The following is a 19,807-nucleotide window of genomic DNA, read 5'->3' on the forward strand; positions in this document are numbered from 1 at the left end:
GTAAGGCAATCAACTTTTCGATAAAGAACATTCTCACTTTCTTATATTCCCACACAATTTTATCTCTTTTACAAGAGTTAACCTACAACCATCAATCAAAGAACATAAACTATTTAACCAACTCAGTTCCTAATCAAAAAAAGATTTTTTAGAAAAGGTCTTCCACCAAGGATGCTTAAACCTATTTTCAATAGAGTAATCAACCACTTTTGCATTTTTGTCAATCACAAGAATCAAAATTTTATGAAAATTTTCTTTCAATGATTTTTCCCTAACACCATTTATCACACTAGAATAGGATATTTTATCCATTACCCATACACCATTTACAACTTTCTATTCCTATAAACTTCTTTATCAACTAATCCCCACTTAAGCTAATTATATTTCTCCAAATCACTGACATCTTTTGAAAGTTTTTGACATTAGGTAGCCATTATTGTACACTGGACTCATATTTAGTAGCCGTTATATTTCTCCATAAAGAATTTTGCTCATTTGCGTACCTTCACTACCATTTGGCTAGCAACGTATTGTTTTTAGAATCCAAGTTACATATTCTTAGGCCACCAAATTTTCTAGGCTTATAAACAGTACTCTAGCTAACCTTAGCCATTTTTTTATTAATATCATCACTGGCCTAAAGAAAAGCCCTCATCATCTTATCGATCCTCTTTAGCACGCCCTTAAGGACTTTAAAAATAGACATGTAGTATACAAGCAAATTAGACAAAATTGAGTTAATCAATATAATCCTTCCTCTAAATAATATAAACTTTCTTTTCTAGGAGACTAGCCTTCTTTGAATTCAATTAATGATTGGTTTTCTAATAGTAATAAAATATAATGTTTTACAAGTCTTTTTTTAGTTCAAAATTTTTGAATTTTGAAAGAATTTTATGCCTTTAATGTTTGTTTTCTTTATCTTTAGATTTTATGTATTTAAATGTGAATTCCATGCAAATTCATGCAAGATCCCTATAAGATTAAGATTGTCTTGTTTGGCTATGTTAGAAGAAAAATAGCCAAATCTTATTTGCATTTGGTTTTCTAAATTTAATTACATTAAGGAATCCTAATGGCACTAGAACTCCTATATATATGTGGTTATCATATTTACAAAAGGACTCTTATATGCTATTGAATATCAAATACTTATATTTGAATAAGAACTTATACTTATTTTCAGCTTAGGAAAGATTTTGCAAGATAAAAACTCTTTTATCAATTTTGAAAAAGTTTTTAAGCAAATCAAAACTACATAAAAGTGAAGGCTAAAGAGTTTAAAAGAAAGTAATGACTCTTGAAAGTTTATCTTAATAGTTTAAATATGAAGTAACTATATGGTCTTGATAACCATGCTTAGCTAAACCACCAATTAAGATTGCAAGATCAAAAGTACATGCTGTATGGATGAAAAAGATCACTCTAAGAATGTCCCATTCGGCCAAAGAACTCCAAGAATGAAAAAGTTGCATTCGGCAATGACTCTACAAGATCAAGATAAAACTAATCTCTTAGAATTCAAAATAACGAGGACTTGTAACCTTAATCCCCATCCTAACTAAACCCACCATTATAAATAGGAAAGCTCTCTTGTAACTTACACACAACTACATCTCTATTCTTCTCTTCTCTAGTTTTTTTAGTTTTGGTTCTATTATTTTTTTACAGTTTTATTTGTAGTTTGACTAAGGTGATAGATTAGCCATAACTAAGTTCTTTTGTAATTCTTTTCTTAATCAAAACATTATTTTCTTCAAGATCTATTTTCTTACAAGCAATCCTTTCTTTATAAGTTTTGGTTTACAAGTGTTCTTATGTTCTTATAGTTTTGGCAATCGTTCTTTTCCAATAAAAAGCATTCGATTTTCATTCAAGTAATCTTTTTTTCATTCAAGCTTTCAGTTTGCCATCTTGTTTTATGGTCTTGCAACTTTTAACCTTAACCAATTTTTCTTTTCTCTCTAAGCTTTTGATTATTTTAGTTCATTATTCTATTTGGCCACATCCAATAATTCCAAGTGAAAGTTGGATAAGTAGATCTTGGCCTACAAAATTTCTTTTTGCATAATTGCTTTCTTTTATTGTTTCCTTTGCAATCAAATCAAATCTTTCATTAACTTAGATATAAGTCTTGTAGTTGATCATCTTTGGTACTTGATTTCACCCAACAATTCAATTATATAATCCTCATGGGAGTGATACTCTATTCACTCACTCTGTTACTTGATTATGATCTATACACTTGCTGACATTATAAAAAATAGCAATCAAGTTTTTGGTGCTATTGTCACGGATTATATCGGTGTTCATGAATCAATATCGATAAGGATTTTCTACTCCTTTCTAATCTAACACTTTTCTTTTATTTGCTTAAATTGTTTTAATCTTTTCTTTATTTGTATGCATAGATCTAGAAGTGTTTACCTAGCTCCACTTAATAAAAAAATTGAAAGAATTCTCTGTGTTTGAGAAAAGAGTAAAGAACACCACCAACACCAATCTAAATGGTGAATACAAACAATAAGAAACAAATATTGTTGAGGGCTACCATCCATAAGAAGGCTAGGGATCCAAGCAAACAACTTTGAGATAAAACCTTCCATTTTTCAAAAATTCCAAACTTTTGTACAATTTGGAGGCTTACGAAGTGATAATTCAAATCTCTATTTGTCTAACTTTTTTGAATTATGTGATATGTTTTAATGTAATGGTGTTTCTAAGGATGCAATCTAACTAAGTCTTTTTCCTTTTTTCTAAGAGATAAGGCAAAGATTTTTTTGTCTTCTTTATCATCTGGATAAAAAACAACAGGTTGATTTGGTATAAAAGTTTCTTGCTAAATTTTTTCCACGTACCAAGATGGCTAAGTTGAGGAATGAAATAATTTTCATGCAATTTAATGGTGAGAATTTGTATGATGCATGACAGAGATTTAAAGAATTGTTACACAAGTGTCCATATCATGGTCTCTTATAATGCTTGCAAATTCAGACTTTTTTACAATGGATTGACACCATAAATGAGAACTACACTTGATTTAACTATAAAAAGAGTCATAATGAATAAGACCGCTAAAGAGACACATGAGTTGAATGTAGATATGGTGGCTAACAACTATCAATAGGGTATGGAACACAAGGTACACAAAAAGACTACTATTGTTTATGAGCTTGACATTTTCACATCTATCACTTCATAATTGGCTAGCTTATCTAAGAAAATAAATGCCTTACAAACCCTATCCCAAACTACCCTTGTCTATGCTATTCAAAGCCCTTTTATTACCTATGAAATTTGTGAAAGACATATGCCACTAAGAAATGCCAATTTAGAATAGAAGCGGTCCAATATACCTAACAATCCAAGCCTGCTTATAATCTGTACAATAGCATTTATGACCTATGTTGGAGAAACCACCCAAACTTTTTTTTGAAACTAACTCAACCATCAAATGACCACCCAAAATATAAACTTTCGCCCAAACCTACCACCATACAACCCACCCCGAGAAAAGAAAATAACTTTTGAAGAGATATTGACCCAATTAATGCAATCCAACAATGCAACCATTCAAAGCCAAGTTGCACCAATTAAAAATCTTGAAACCCAAATAGGTCAACTAGCTTAAGCCATAGCCGATCGACCCTTAGGAACATCGCCTAGTAATATCAAGTCTAACCTAAAGAAATAACACAATGAAGCATGCAATATCATGTACTCTTATCTTGAGCACAATATATACAATTCTGATAATAATGATAACTTTCTTGATAAGCCTATAATAGTTAACTTGTCTAGCTTTGTAAAGCAACATGCGATGAATTTCATTATGAGAGAATTGTTGATGGATGATAATGAGTTACTGAGATTTGGTAGGGAAGTTTTTGATCACATAACTCTAAAAGCCCTTGAAAATATTAAACAAAATAAGGAGATGGATGAAAATTTTGAAATGTTGAAAGATTCTAAGAAATATAAAAAAGACCCTAAGGAATGCTTTAAGGAGAATTTATTTGAGGAGATTGAAATGCTAAGTCAAGGTGGAAGAGTACTTCTTAAAAGTATACAACCAGAGGAGGAGAAAGAAGTGTAAGAAGAAAATCAAAAAGTGAAAAGGATAAGGATGACTTAAAGGATGTTTACCCAAAGGTAAACATTCAAAGTAGCACAACCAATACCAAAGCTAATACCGAAAGAGCCACTCAAAGACTTGAAAAATGTCACATTTGTTGATGATTATAGCCTTGCACTTCAACAACATTTTCTAACTAAACAAAACAATCCGTGGAATCTTTTTATATCTTTTGTTATTGGTCACTTATAATTTGATAAAGCTTTTGTGATATTGGTTCAAGTATAAACTTAATGCCTATGAATGTTTTTCTGTAGTTAGGATGTGGCACATTGAAGCCTCTAACATTTAGCATCAAATTTGTTGATAGATCTATTACGAAACCATAAGAAATTTTGGAGAATGTTTTTGTGAAAGTTGATAAATATGCCTTTCTTATAGATTTTGTTATTTTGGATATAGAGAATAATGAAGCCCTCTTACTTGTAAGTAAACATTTCCTCGTAACATCTAAAATGATGTGTACAACTATGATTTGGCTTTAAGATTAAGGACAAAAGGATACAATTTATAATTAGAGGATATGATGTCCTTAGAGAGGTTAAGGATGTGTAAGCTATGTCTAAGGTCAAGGAGAAACCTAATGTTAAGGAGTTGAACTTAATCTTTCAATCCCTAAATCCTATGACATAGCCCCATTCAACCAACCCATTATGCCCGAGCCCTTACAATCCTAAAATTGATCTTACTAACCCTATGTCAAATGTCCCCATAATGAATCCAAATCTAGTTTATGTTATACCTACAAAGAGAGTTAATCCACCTTATAGAGTTAATTCTATTTATATGATACCTCAAAGGTAAATGCAACAAGACAAACTTCCTCACGATGGAATGAGATAATGTTAGATTCTAGGACTGGTTAAGTTTGACCAAAACTAGCATTGCTTGGGAGGTAACCTAAGTTTTATATTAATTGTTAAGTTTATATTTATTTGTTTCTTTTGTTTTGTTTAAGACAGGTATGCTTTGATCTTTTTGTTGTTTGTAAGTTGTTTTGGTAAAATGAAGTGATGCAAAGAAATGCCTAAAGAATGATGATAGTTTCAACCTCCAAGGAAAGCAAAGATAAAAGACTTATTTCTTTTACCCTAGTACTTTAATGTTTTGTTTTGAAATATTTTCCAATTTAAGTGTGGGGGAAAAGCTAACAGTTTTTTAACTAAATCTATTTTCAAAATTTTTTCTTATATCTTTTATTTTCAAATTAAATTACCATGCTATAATCATAATGGTGCTAGCTTAGTTGAGTTTTCATAAGTTAGTCAAGATTGACTCAAGTATAATATGAGGAAAATTATAAATGTAATGAAGCATGAGATGATTTCTTAAGTATGTTTTTAGTTAAGTGTGAATTTAATATATTGTGCATTTTAGTCTTGATCTTTGATATGTATAAGTTAGTGTGAAAAGTTATGTAAGATATTAAGTTGTATAGAAATTTAGAGTATGAGTATGACTTTAGAATTTATCAACTTAATCCTCAAGGTAAAATTCTAGACTATATTTGATTCAAGAAATGATCTAGGCATTTTTTGGACAGTTTGAACCTTTTCAAGCTCACCTTTAACAATAAATCTCTAAAACCTTTGTTTTGAACCTTCATATATATCCTTTTATTTCTTATTATTTAACCACATCAACAAGCCCAAGCCTTTGCTTTGAATTATCCCTTTCATTTGTTTTTACCTAACCCAATACTGCTTATGCACAATTTGGACAAATCATGATAACAAATCTATGCTTTTGGGTGGATGGTAGGCATAAGGAAATAAAGAAAGTCAAAAAGAAAAGCTCGACAAAAGAGAAAATAAAAGCCAAAATGGCTAAACACAAAAATGGCTATGAAAAAAAATGTTGAAATAAAGATGCCTCAAGTCTGGGAAAGTTCAAAGTTCTTAATTTAAAAACAAAAGTCCAAGAAATTTCAAGAAAGTGAGCAATTATGAGCATAAAATTTCCTTTTTTTTTTCTACCTTGACCCAAGCTTTACATTGCAAGCTTAAAAGACCTTTTGATCTTGAGTCGAGAATGTAAGTCTAACATTAATAAAGAAAGAATGAGGAAACAAAACTATGAAGTGTATTCTATCTTTAAGTTGATATGTGAAGACATATGTGGAATACCTTTTACTTAGATTGTATGTATAAATTAGAGATAGACTAATTTCACATGCATAAGAGTTGTATGAAATTGAAAGGTTACTTTTGAATGAGTTTTTTATTGACTATTTTTATAACTATCTTTGTATTATGCTATAATACACAATCGATAATTTGTGAGATTTTGACTTTGTGTGCATTTAATTTGATTATTAATATTGTTGATTTGAGAGTTTTGCTTGAGGACAAGCAAAAGGTTAAGCGTAAGAGTGTGATAAGAGTAAAATATAGTGATTTACAAGTCCATTTTAGTTTAAAAACTTTAAATTTTGATAAAATTTAGTGCCTTTAATGTTTGTTTTCTTGATCATTAGGTTTTATGTATTTAAATGTGAATTCCATGTAAATTCATGCAAGATTAGGACAAGCCTAATCATTTTCTTGTTCAACCATGTTAGAAGAAGAATAATTGAATCTCATTTGTATTTGGTTTCCTAAATTCAATTGGATTAATGAATCCTAATAGCACTAAAATTCCTACATACATTTGGTTATCCCATTTACAAGAGGACTCTTATACGCAATTGAAGATTGAAGCCTTATATTTGAAATAGACTCTTACTTATTTTTCGGCCAAAGAGAGATTTTGCAAGACAATGACTTTTTTTATCAATCTTGAAAGAGTTTTTAAGCAAGTCAAACACTATATAAGATTGAAGGCTAAAGAGTTTAAGATAAAAGAAAGACTCTTGAAAGTTTATCTTAAAAGTTTAAATATGAAGCAACTATATGATCTTGATAACCATGCTTAGTTGAACCACCCATCAAGTTTACAAGATCAATAGTACATGCCACATGGATGAACAAGATCACTCCAAGAAAGTCCCATTTAGCCAAGGCACTCTAAGAATGAAGAAGTAACATTTGGTCATGACTCTACAAGATTAAGATAAAACTAATATCTTAGAATTGAAAATAGCTAGGACTTTGTAACCTTAATCCTCATCTTAGCCGAACCCATCATTGTAAGTAAAGAGGCTCTCTGGTAACTTACACACAATAACATCTCCATTTTTCTCTTCTCTAGTTATTTTAGTTTCAATTCTATTAGTTCTTTTATAGTTTTATTTGTAGTTTGGCTAAGGTGACAACTTAGACATAACTAAGTTCTTTTGTAATTTTTTTCTATATCAAAACATTCTTTTCTTCAAGATCTATTTTTCTACAAGCAATCTTTTCTTTATAAGTTTTGGTTTACAAGTATTCTTATGTTCTTATAGTTTCAATAATCATTCTTTTCCAATAAAAAGCATTCGTTTTTCATTCAAGTAATCTTTCTTTCATTTTGGTTTACCATCTTGTTTTATGCTTTTACAAGTTTCAGCCTTAATCAATCTTTCTTTTCTTTTTAAACTTTCGATTATTTTAGTTGATTCTTCTATTTGACCACATCCAAGAATTCCAAGTGACCGTTGGATAAGTAGATCTTGGCCTAAAAAATTGCTTTCTTTTATTGTTTTCTTTCCAATCAAATAAAATCTTTCATTAGTTTAGATATAAGTCTTGTAGTTGATCACTTTTGGTACTTGATTCCACCCAACAATTTAGTTATATAATTCTTATGAGAATAATACTCTATTCATTATGATTTGTGCACTTGCAGGCATTATAAAAAGTAGCAATCATTTTGAGACTACCAACCTTCCTAGATTAGCACCAATCGGAATGATCAAATAAGTGAACGATAGAGGCCTGACTATACATCCATAAATCCTTGCTAGGATAACCTTCCTAGAAGGTTCTACTCCCACTGAATAGATACATGATTTCCTAAAATTAATTTTTAAACCAAAACTCAACTAGAAGCATCGAAGAATTCTCTTGATGTTATAGAACACCTCTCCTTTAGCTACCAAAAACAGTAATGTATCATCAACAAACTGGAGATGTGATAGAGACAAACTTGGAGAGAAGCAAGACACCCCATCGATGAGATTTAAATTTTTTGCCTTTGTCAACACCAAATGCAGAGCTTCAGTAATCAGTATAAACAGGAGTGGAAAAAGTGGATCCCCTTGCCTTAAACCTCTTTGCATTTAGAATTCTACTGTTCGTCATCCATTGACCAAAACCGACACCTTTGTAGTAGTTAAACACTCCTAAATCCAACCTCTCCAATTAGAACCAAAACCCATCGCTTCCATTATATAATTTAAGAAATCCCATTTTTCATAGTCATAGGCCCTTCAAAATCAAGCTTTACCAAAACCCTTTCTACTAGGCTTTTCTCTTTTCTATCACCTCATTACCTAATAATATCTCATCTACAATCTACGTACCAATGATGAAAACGGAGTATCACTGACAAGGAACCAATCACACCTTTTAGTTAATTAACCAAGATTTTAGCAAGAATCTTGTAAATAGAATTGATCAAACTAATCGGCCTATATTCCTTCAACCTTACTGGATTTTCGACTCTTGGAATTAGTGTGATGAAAGATGAATTTACCCCTTTTTCTAGCTTACCAAATTTATGAAACTTCATAAAAAAATCCAACAGTTCCTCTTTCATGAAATCCCATGATTTTCTAAAAAAATTAAGATTAAAGCCATCAGGGCCAAACGCCTTAGACCCTACATACAAAGAGCAATAACATAGCTAATTGAAATACACTCTCTCTGATATAGAATCCATTCGTAACATAAATTTTGGTAACTTTGATTTTACTTTAACTTTCCATAGGGCTTACCACTTGGTAGCCGCTTTGGTCTTTTTCTTTCTTTTTTTTATTTTTCCTTTTTTATTTCTTTCCTTTTTTATTTTAATTTTAAATTTTCTTTTTTTTATCTCTACTTATTTAATTAATTATCTCATTTTTAAAAATGGGCTCATTTGATATTATTGATTAAAATTTTTGTCTTTTCTTTTGTTTTTGTCTTTTCAAATTAGATAATTTTGTAAAAAAAATTGATAAAGATATCAAAGTAGCACACGAATTTGTTTTTTTATTTTTTTTAATTTATACAATAAATTTTGTAAGGAAAGGAGGTCAATGAATATGTCCACGTGATATCTCCATTTGTTTTTTATTTTTATTTTTTATGTATTTTTAATTAGATCAATGTTGTAAAAAAAAATGAGTCAATGAATAAAATTATTTGTATCCACAGACTTTGATCTATCTAGATTCAATAGGAGCAATTTTTTAAAATTAGAATTAGATTTGGACAAGTCGCATTTTTCAAAAAAGAATAGAGGTTGGATTGGAAGTGGACTAGGAAATTTTGCCTCTAATTGTATAAATTTAATTATTTATTTAATTTTAATATTATATATTACATTAATAAAATTAGTATTTGAAAGATATATGTGGAAGTTGATTTGGATTTGATTTGTTATATAAGGTGGGAGAAGGAAATGGACACATTATACCCAAATTAATTGATAAATTTTTACTAATCATTACTTTCATTAAAAATTATAAACGAAACTATACTCAATGATCTATTAAATTCATCATAAATATAGTTTATTACTAATAAAACATTCAAAGGGCGGGTGTGTTTCTACTATATAAATATTAGAAGAATAAATCTTTTTATAATAAAAAGATAATATAAAATTGAGAGAACGGAACAATTGTTACTTGTTAGAAAATTGAAAGAGTATATAATCCATTGCAATTATTACAAATATAAGTGCTTCGCAATCTCCACCCCGTGATTTTGTCAAAATTAATGTAGATGGTGTTATATTATCTAATCCCGGTGAGTTGACAATAGGGGGTATCACACAAGATTGCCATGGCGATTGGCTCTTTGGTTTTACCAAGAAAATTGGACAAAGTTCTATTCTCCAAGCCAAACTCTATGTTATTTGGATGGGTCTAGCTTAGCTTGGAAAACGGGTATTCCATGGTTCATCATTGAATCAAATTCTTTATTGGCATTGAAAAATTTTCTGGTACATTACATGATAAAAATCATTTATATCATGTGATTGATCAATGTCAACAAGTTTTATATAGAAATTGAGATACTAGGATTAAATATATTTTTAAAGAGATTAATTTCTGTCCTGATTTCTTTACTACTTGGGCGTATAATGGAAATGAAATTTATTGGTGTTAGTTAATCCTCCATTGGGTATTATGAAATTTAAAAAGGAAATATGTTTAAGAGTTGCAATGACTAAGACTTGTAAATGGGCTCTAGCACTCGCTTAAAAAAATATTGAAAGTCCACCCACTATTTCGCATGCATATGTATGTATGTATGTATGTATGTATGTATGTATGTACATATGTATGAATGTACACAAACTTTAAAGTAACATTATTCATTTTATTTAGCCAGGCTGTCTTGAGGTTGAGGCCTTGAGGCCTGAGGTACTTGAGATTCTGCCCTTGAAAGTAGCGTGAAGGAGATTGGCTTGTGCGGCATTCAGGTTGCTAGGGTGAGACAAGCATACGAACTCTTTAGAAACAAAGCCTTCAAATCAACCAATCTTATTGTCGTAGAACTTTCACTCTTGCATAAGTTTAAAAATTGTTAGCATTATGTTGATGTGTAGACAATTAATTTTATTTGAAATATTTTATTTTTTTAATTTAAGGTTGTTTTTATAATTAAGTTCTGATCATCATTTTTTGAACTTATTATTTAAACTTTTGTTAAGTGTTTCAGGATGAGATTTTATATGGACTCTATAATAAGATCTGTCACATAAATTTGAAAAAATGTTCAAAATGATTAAATAAAAGATTGTTTTTTTAAATTTATTAATGACACATTGTTGACCATTAAACCAAAAAAAAAATCAAATAAAAATTATAAAAATCATTAAATAAAAAATAAAAATTATTAAAAAATTTTAAAAATAAAAATAAAAAAAAAACTTGACCCAAAATACCCAAAATGAAAGTCCGATAAAGTGTGATGCCTAAATAAATGCAAGCCTCGAAGCATTGGCTGTTTGAGTGAAGGCCCAAGCCACGACTAAAATCAAAGGCCCATTCGTACTTGTTAAAAAATGGCCATTTCATGTCATAAAAAAAAAGGGAACCGCGCGTGTGCATGGGAGGCGGAGGTGAAAAGAAAAAATTGTTGCTGCCAAAAAATGAAGAAGCCATCCTTGGGACGTGCAAGAACTGCCGCAAACTAAATGGACGTGGGGCTTGCGGAGGCATGAAAGCAACGAAAGAAAACCAAAAAAAAAAAAAAGCAGGAAGCTCGTAAGAATCAGGGAAACCAGAAAAAGTAAGGGAGGAGAAGAACTGGCGAACAAATGGGCAGGGAGCAAAAAAATATTGAGCATGAAAAAGGAAAAAAACTGAAGGAAAATACTAGCAAGGAAGAAGCAAACAGGGAGAGGCATACGGGCAGCAAGCACGAACCAGAAAAGAGAGGACAAAAAAACCAATACAAGCAAAAAAAGGACCAAAAAAAAGACAAGGAAAAGCGATCCTGGAAACGGCTGGGAGAAAGCAAAAACAAACAGCGAAGAAGTAGCAGACAGAAGAAGACAGAAACATGAAACAGTGAAAAAGCCAGAAAGCAGACGGGAGGCAGTAAGAAAGGAAGGAACTGAACAGAATAATAAAAGGAAAATGGAGCAGGAAGCAAAAGAGGAAGGCAGCAGCAAAAAAAAAAACTGGCAGTAGCATTCAAAAACGATAAAAAACTAAAAGAAGAAAAAGGCAGAGGGAACGCCAGTAGCGGAAAAGGAAAACTGCAAAGGGAGAAGTAGCTGGAAAACGAAAGCAAGCGGAAGCGTGAAATAGAAAGAAAGGCAAGCAGAAGTGTAAAACTAATAGAAGCAAGGAAAAACTGGGCAGAAAAGAAGAGGAAAACCAGTAGAAAAAAGAGAAGGAAGTAGCAGAATTAGAAAGAAAAAAAAAAAAAAACAGAAAACAAATTGAGCAGCAACTAAAAAAACAAGTTTGAAAGGAAGGTAATATTCTGCAACTGTTTCTTCTTTCAAGAAAAACGATGGTGGTCTATTGTTGAAAGTTGAGAACTTGTTTTCATTTCCTATTCGTTGTTCCCGCGCGTATGCTGTTACATAAGCTTAAAAGTTCATCTTATGTATGTTATATTGTTTTTTTTTTTTTATTTATTTCTGCATGAAATTTGTGCGAGAAAGTTTAAAGCTTCCTCGTTGTTACGTTTGTTGGTTTTACTTCATTTTGTTATTTACACATCTTGTTCTTTCCTCTCTTCTCCTTTGCATGGAGATCATACATATGGAATCCTTTCTAAAATTCGTTTTTAGGTTCTCTTAAAGCTTGTTTTGAGTGCTCTTGTATGCATTAAACTTCACTGGTTTGCTTCACTGTTTTATATTTTATTTTCTTGTCTTTCATTCCTTTGCATGGAAAGTTCAAAGCTTTTATGTTTAAGAGTGGTTCCTTTTGTGTAACGGGTGACTACATGTTGTTGGTACACTTATCAGTTGGAATATTTCATCTGTAGAATAGGAATAAAATAGATATTAAAAATAAAAGACTTTAGGGTAATAAGGTTGTTATAATAGGTTTGAATAGTAAGTTTAATAGTTAAAATATACAATAATGAATAATTATAACGATAAGTAATAAATATGTAAAAAATAAAAATATAACCAAAATAAAATTTTGAAAATTTTGTATAGATGTTGGAGGGAATTCAAAATTGAGTTTTAAGAAAATTTAATTCCATCTAGGAGAATTAAATTTTAGTAAAAGAAATTTAATTTTAAAAAGATTTTAGGATATTAGAAATAAAAAATTAAAAATAAGGAATTAATAAATAATAATATAGATAAATATATAATAACAAATTGTTAACAAAAGGAAATATATAAAATATAAAAATTCATTGTTATAGAAATTATTAAAAATGAGCTTGTTCCAAAAATCTAGCTAGATGTTGGAAATATTTAGAAGGGTTCATAAATTTTTAAGGCCTTAAATGAAACCCTAAAGTGAAACCCTAGGTGAGACTCTAAATTCTTTACTTAAAAAATAACAAAATTAAATAAAGAATAAAATAAGAAGGAGATTTTAAATATAAATAATCATATCCAAACTTTAACTAGATGTTAGAGAGTCCAGATGATCTTTTTAGTTTTAAATATCCGATTCCAAGTCGCATCTGTTCATCACTTATGACACATATTTGCATATATTATGTCATTATATGACTATTTTAATTATTGATGTTTATGGTTAATTATAGTATTTTCATTTTAGTGCATAAAAAACTTCTTTTAGAAAATGACTTCAAAATTAAATTAATTAATTAATTAATTAAAATAATATTTCAAGAAATATAATTTTTGATACTCTACTTATATGTTGGAGAGTCATCAATTATCATCATTTTCAAAGAATATTATTTTTATTTCTAAGGAATATTGTGATAAATCTTAGATGGAAAGGATTATCTTTAAATTTTTCATATATGTTAGAGAATTATAAGATAATCTTTTAATCTAAAGATTTTCATAATATTTCTAAATAAATATTTTTAATTTATTTTTATTTTTTTTAAAAAATGAAGGAAATTATTATTAAATAAATTTTAAATAAAAATCATTTTTATCCAAAACCAAAAATAGCGCATGATTAATTGGTATCAATTTAAGCAAGTGTTGTAAGGGTATTAATCATTCCTCACATGTAACTGACTCTTAAATCTAATCCTATTTTCATAGATCAAAAGTATCTTTTTAAGAAACTTTAAATCCATTTTACTATTTTATTAAAAAGATAATTTTTTTATGGCCAATCACACCTTGAAAAAAATTACTAGCAATTCCTTATGTTTTTATGATTTTAAATGTTTATGTTTAACGATTGAGTCTCTAGACCGATACATTATGATAGCTTGGCAACTCTACTAGAAAAATTTTGAGAGACAAGACAAAAAATTTTAATCATGCACTATTGAAAGTTTTAGATTTAATTGGTTTTGTTTGATATTTAATTTAATTCCTTTTATTTTATGTTTTTTTTTAAATCAATAAATTGCATGTTAGTTTTTAACTTGTTTTGATTTTGTTATTTACAATTCGTTTACGTTGTTTTGATTGATATAATATTTTGCAAACTTTTGTATATTCACTTACATGTATGAGCTTAAAACCTGGGCTTCATCCTTATTAGGAAGAAGTTAAATAGTTACGCACTCATGAGGTGATAACTTTTGTATTTGCTAGTGAAATACTTTCTCTTAAATTAAACTATTTTCATTTGTAGCTTGTAATATGTGAGGATTGGTGTGCCTCATCTATACTGAATGATGATGTAAGGTTTGAATTGGGAACTTTCATATGAATAAATCCCAACTCAGCATATCACAAGCTATAAGAAGCCTGCCTGGGGTAGAGTCATGCCACCTTTTAAGAAAATCATTAAAAGTTAACACACTGAATATATTTTGTTGTATTATATGGTATCAACATTACTATTTTGATCAAATTACTATTTTGATCAAATTCCATTGTGGCATCAACATTACTTTTTTTATCAAAATACTTTTTCTTCAAATTATGTCTATTATTTTTCCATTTTTTTTCCAATGACTTAAGCACAAATGAAGTAGGTATTTCAAGTAAAAGTCTTCATTGTAACAATACAAAAAGAAAAGTTACAATCGATATACCAACTTTTAAATAATTAATATTTCTTATATGTAATTAATTATACTAATACCTCAATAAAATTTAAAGCCTCAGTCTTTACTTCTATTGCAACTTTATGCCATGTTTTATAATGAATAGACAATTTCATTCCATTACAGGTAATCATTTCTAGAAATGCAACCAACAACTAAAACTTTTCACTAATTGCTTGCCTATTAGAGTTTGCACACTGCAATACACTTGTCCAGAGATAGTGTTCACAATTCTTTCAAAATTGCTTGACATCTTGTCCTACATTGACCATTGGTATCAACTACAAAAAAAAAAGTCAATTAGTAAATTGCCAAAACTTTAGTGATTATAATCAAAATTAGAAATAGAATTAATTGGTGGCATACCTTGACCTTTTATATTACCAGATCCAATATCAATAGAAGGGTTGGAAGTGGCTGAATTAGAATCGAAAGTAGGCACATTCCCCTCTAAAGGATTCACTCCATGTCTAAGATTAATAGGTGCTGCAAATGGTTTTGAACTAATATTTTTGATATGTACTCCAGTCAATCTATTTTTCGGCATTCTTAGTCGCATCATAAAAGTAAATCAATTAAATGTTGAGAAGTTAAGACATTATAAATAAAATAATTTCGATCCTTAAATTGGTAGAAAAGAAATTTTAACCAACAACATATAAAGTTAGATTAAATTTAATTAAAAAAATGTAAATTCAAACTTCTACCAAAAAATTTAAGCCAAAACCTAAAAATTCAAACATTCAAACAAAAAAAAAAATAGAATTTCCTTGAAAACTTAGAAATCAAACGCATAACCAAAAATATCAAAAATCAAATCAAGAAACTCATAAATAAAAACCCAAAATAGTTTTCCAAAAGACTAAGAATTGAACCAAATTATAGAATCCTAGGAAATTGCAACAAATCAAAACCTAAAATAATTTTCCAAAAATTGAATTTCAAAACCAAAAACAAGACTAAAAAAATTTTTGCAATGCTTTAATTGCTAAAATTTGATTGACTGCTTATTGTTTATTACTTATTGCTTATTCTTGCTTTTGTGTGTATTGCTTCACAAACTGGGGTCTTTTTATAGGGATGAATTTGTAATTTAATTTGGACAAAACTTAACTTTATTGAATCTAGGATTTCTCTCAAAAATTTATTCTTTGTATAATCTTTCCTTTTTCAATATATTGAGGCTTAAGAATTTCCTTAAGCAATTGTTCTTTAAGTTCCAAAATCTAAAATCAAATCCAAGACCAAATCTATAAAGTTCCCTTTTGTAAAATAATCCCATGTTTTTTATTTTTGTTTTTTGATTTTTTTAATGACTCATTGACTAAAAAATAATAAAACTAAAAATTAAACAAAAAAAAGACTAAAAATAAAAATAACATTTATTTTAAGCTTTCAATTTTTGGACCTAAACTTCATTTCATCAATTAAGGCCCAATTAAAAATCAAAGCCCATTTTGATTTTGAAAAATTTCTTAGACAAAATGAGGTAACTACAGTTACCCCTTTTTATACATTTTTTTATGAAATAGGAATTGCACAAAAACAATATATATATATATATATATGTTTTGTTAGGGTCAAGAAAAATCAAAAAGGAAAATCACAAAGACTCATCCTCAACAAATGCTTCAAAACTTTTGGAAAATAAAACACTTTCCCTTAACAGAGGTTTTAAAACTTTCAAAAAATAAAATGCTTCATCTCACTAGAGGCTTTGAAACTTTTAAAAAATAGAATACTCCCCTTCAACAAAGGCCTTGAAACTTTCAGAAAAAAAAAATGCTCCCTTTCACTAAAGCTTTCGCAACTTTTAGAAAATAAAATGCTTCCACCTCAACAGAGTGTTTGAAACTTTTGTAAATAAAATGCTCACCCTATCAAAAGCTTTAGAACTTTTGGAAAATAAAATGCTTCTCCTTACTAGATGCTTTGAAACTTTTAGAAAGTACATATTCCCCCTACTGTAGGCTTTGAAACTTTTGGAAAGTAAAATGCTCCTCCCACCAAAAGCTTTGAAACTTTTGAAAAAGTAAAAAAGATACTTGGGGTTATTAAGATCATGCCCTGAGGTCTTATAGATCATTCTTATATTTGAGAATGCTCATTTTTTTCATTGAAACTTTAACAAATCTTACCTTAAAATGATTTTTTTCATCTCAACTAGATCAACATTGATCATCTTCCAATATATTTTCTCAAAATCATTTTTATATCTACTTTTTCCTTCTTACTTTCTAAGCATATACAATGAATGAAAAGATTTTTCAAAATTCCCAAATTCAATTTTAAAATTCAAACTTTGATTTTTCCTATTTTTCAAACATGCATGATGCATGCAATAAATGAATATGATGACACATGCGAAATGTAATGCATGCAATGAATTCAATGCATGAAATGCAAAAATCAATATCATGTTTCTCTAATTATGGTAAAGGGTTATCATTACTCTTCTTCATGTCTTATTTCCTTTTCAACTTCCCATTATGTTTTTTATCTTCTGGCCAGTAAATGTATCAGCTAACTTATGACCTAAAATTTTCTTTCACTAGTTTCATCATTTGATCTTAACATTTGGAAAGCTTTTTCTCATTTGAAAGCCATGCATCAACATCCTTTTAAACTTCTTTCATCATTCACATTTCATTTTCAATATGCCCCAATAACTTTCAACTTTTTTGAAATAATACAAGGATCTTACATATTAGTCATTCATTCATTCATCATCATTCCAATTTGATGACAAATGAAATCCACCATATTTCCTTAATTCATCATGGGAAAGGAAAAAATAAAAGGTAAAGAACACAAAACAATAAAGAAGGGATACTCATTATAAGAACAAGTCTGGCAAAGAAATCATTTCAAAGTAAATTATCAAGAAAAATGCCTGGAAGGTTTCACAACATTTAAGATAATGAATATTTAGACAATTTTAAACAAATTAATTCTGAATTGTTTTTCAAAAACTCATTCTATTAATATTCTTGATCTTTGAGCTTATCAATCTAAGCATTATCCATATCCTATAGAATCTTCAAATGATATACATTAAAGTTGTTTTCTAGTCTTTAGCTCAAATATATCCTTTTTTACTTAAATTGCCCTTTTCGGATTTTCAATTTAAGTTTTCTTTTTTTTTCATTTTTCTCTTTTTCTTTTTTTTTTCATTTTTTTTCCATTTTTTTGCACATATCTTTTTCTTTTCATTCCCTTTTCCTTTGATCTATCAGTGACATTTAAATCCAAGTCCTAAATAATCTTATTACAAGTTTGCCTTTGTTTAATTCATAATTTTTTAATTCAAGCATTCACATTTGCTCAAAATGGACTTTTAAGGTATGTAATATAGGCTAGGGTGAAGGGCTTAAAAATGATAAAATAGGCTTAAAATGTATTTTAAGGGTTATAAACCCAAGGATCATTTCTCATCATGTGGAGCACATTGGCTTTTTATCCCATTCTTCATCAATTATCTGCCTTTTTTTTTTTTTGCTTTGTTTTCTTCTTATTTTCTTTATCATTTTTTATTTTACATTTTTCATTATTTTTTAAGAATAATCCAAGCACTAAAATGTTTTGCCTTTGAAATTATTAGGAATCTTTACTTTTTTATGAATTTGCCCAAAAGTGGAGGGTGATCTTTGGTTAGAGTTTCTTGAAAAAAATTTAATAGGCTCAAATGGAGTAGTAAATGGATAATTTTACTTATTGTGTGGAAGGTAAAAAGAAAGATGGCTATTTCTCATTTAAAATAGAAATACTTTTAATGAAGAGTATTTATTACCTAAAAAACAAACTTATAAATGAAATATAGATTACATTACTTTCATAGGTGAAACTCTTTGCTATATTTGACTCATTTCGTAAGATTTGTCTCTTTTTTACTTTAGTAATCCCAATAGATTAAGAGTCTCAAATTGTAAGCTTCACCAATATGAATGATGCTTTCAAAATTGAATCATGAATTATTATCATGATTATTTGAACATTCATTATTTAGAACATGGAAATAGTTGAAGGATATATAAAGGCAATGGAATAAAGGGGGAAATGTAATAAAAATGCATCGTCATTTTATTGAAATGATAAAGATAAATAAAAGACTAATATAAAAGACTCTCAAATGTTCATAAATATTTAAAGACGTGCATTATTTCCTAAAGTTTCTAAGGTCATAGGTGTTCATAAAGACTTACTCAAAATTATGCCATTATGTGGTTAGGCAATAAGGACTTGGGTAGATGTTGTTTATTATTGGGTAATAAGGTTGGTACATTAGATAAGGATAATATGGGGTGAAGCCTCTAACCTGTTGCCCTTCATGACTTAGTGCTTGAGTATTTTCTTTTTTCGTTTTTAGTCTAGCCCATTTTCTTTGCATTAGTTGGATAACCACCTTCAAGCTTTCCATTCTTGATCACATTCTCTATTATTTTCCTAGAAATCACCATATTAACAAAATTTTTAATGGCATTTTCAATAATCTTTTCATAGTACGCTACTTTGACAGTATTGACAAACAGGACCATAGTCTTCTTTTTAATAAGTGATGGTTGAACTTGGGCATTAACATCCCTCCACCTCTAGGCATATTATTTAAAGCTCTTAGCATCTTTCTTTTTCATATTTTGTAAGGACAAATGATCTAGTGCCAAATCTATGATATGTTTGTATTAGGCGATATAAGCCCTTACTAAATCTCTCTAGCCATGGTTGCAAGCTTATCTAATTGCACATACCATCTGACAATAGAACCAATAAAACTCTCTTGGAAAACATGGATGAGCAACTTCTCATCATGTGCATGTGTAACCATTTTACAGTGGTGCATTGTCACATATGTCATGGGGCACTTAGTTCTATCATATTTCTTAAACTCAAGCACTTTTAATTTTGGTGG

General features: G+C 29.1%; 1 non-coding gene across 1 annotated transcript; it reads right to left on the reverse strand.

The window, feature by feature from the left end:
- Positions 1 to 2,871: 2,871 nt before the first annotated feature.
- Positions 2,872 to 2,975, reverse strand: LOC149518864 (small nucleolar RNA R71). The gene has a single exon (XR_016342503.1). It is a non-coding gene; the product is annotated as a small nucleolar RNA R71 (small nucleolar RNA).
- Between the last annotated feature and the right edge of the window lie 16,832 nt (positions 2,976 to 19,807).

Source organism: Durio zibethinus, chromosome 5, assembly GCF_047325235.1.
Source record: "Durio zibethinus cultivar Kanyao isolate XHJ-2024 chromosome 5, ASM4732523v1, whole genome shotgun sequence".
NCBI lineage: Eukaryota > Viridiplantae > Streptophyta > Magnoliopsida > Malvales > Malvaceae > Durio > Durio zibethinus.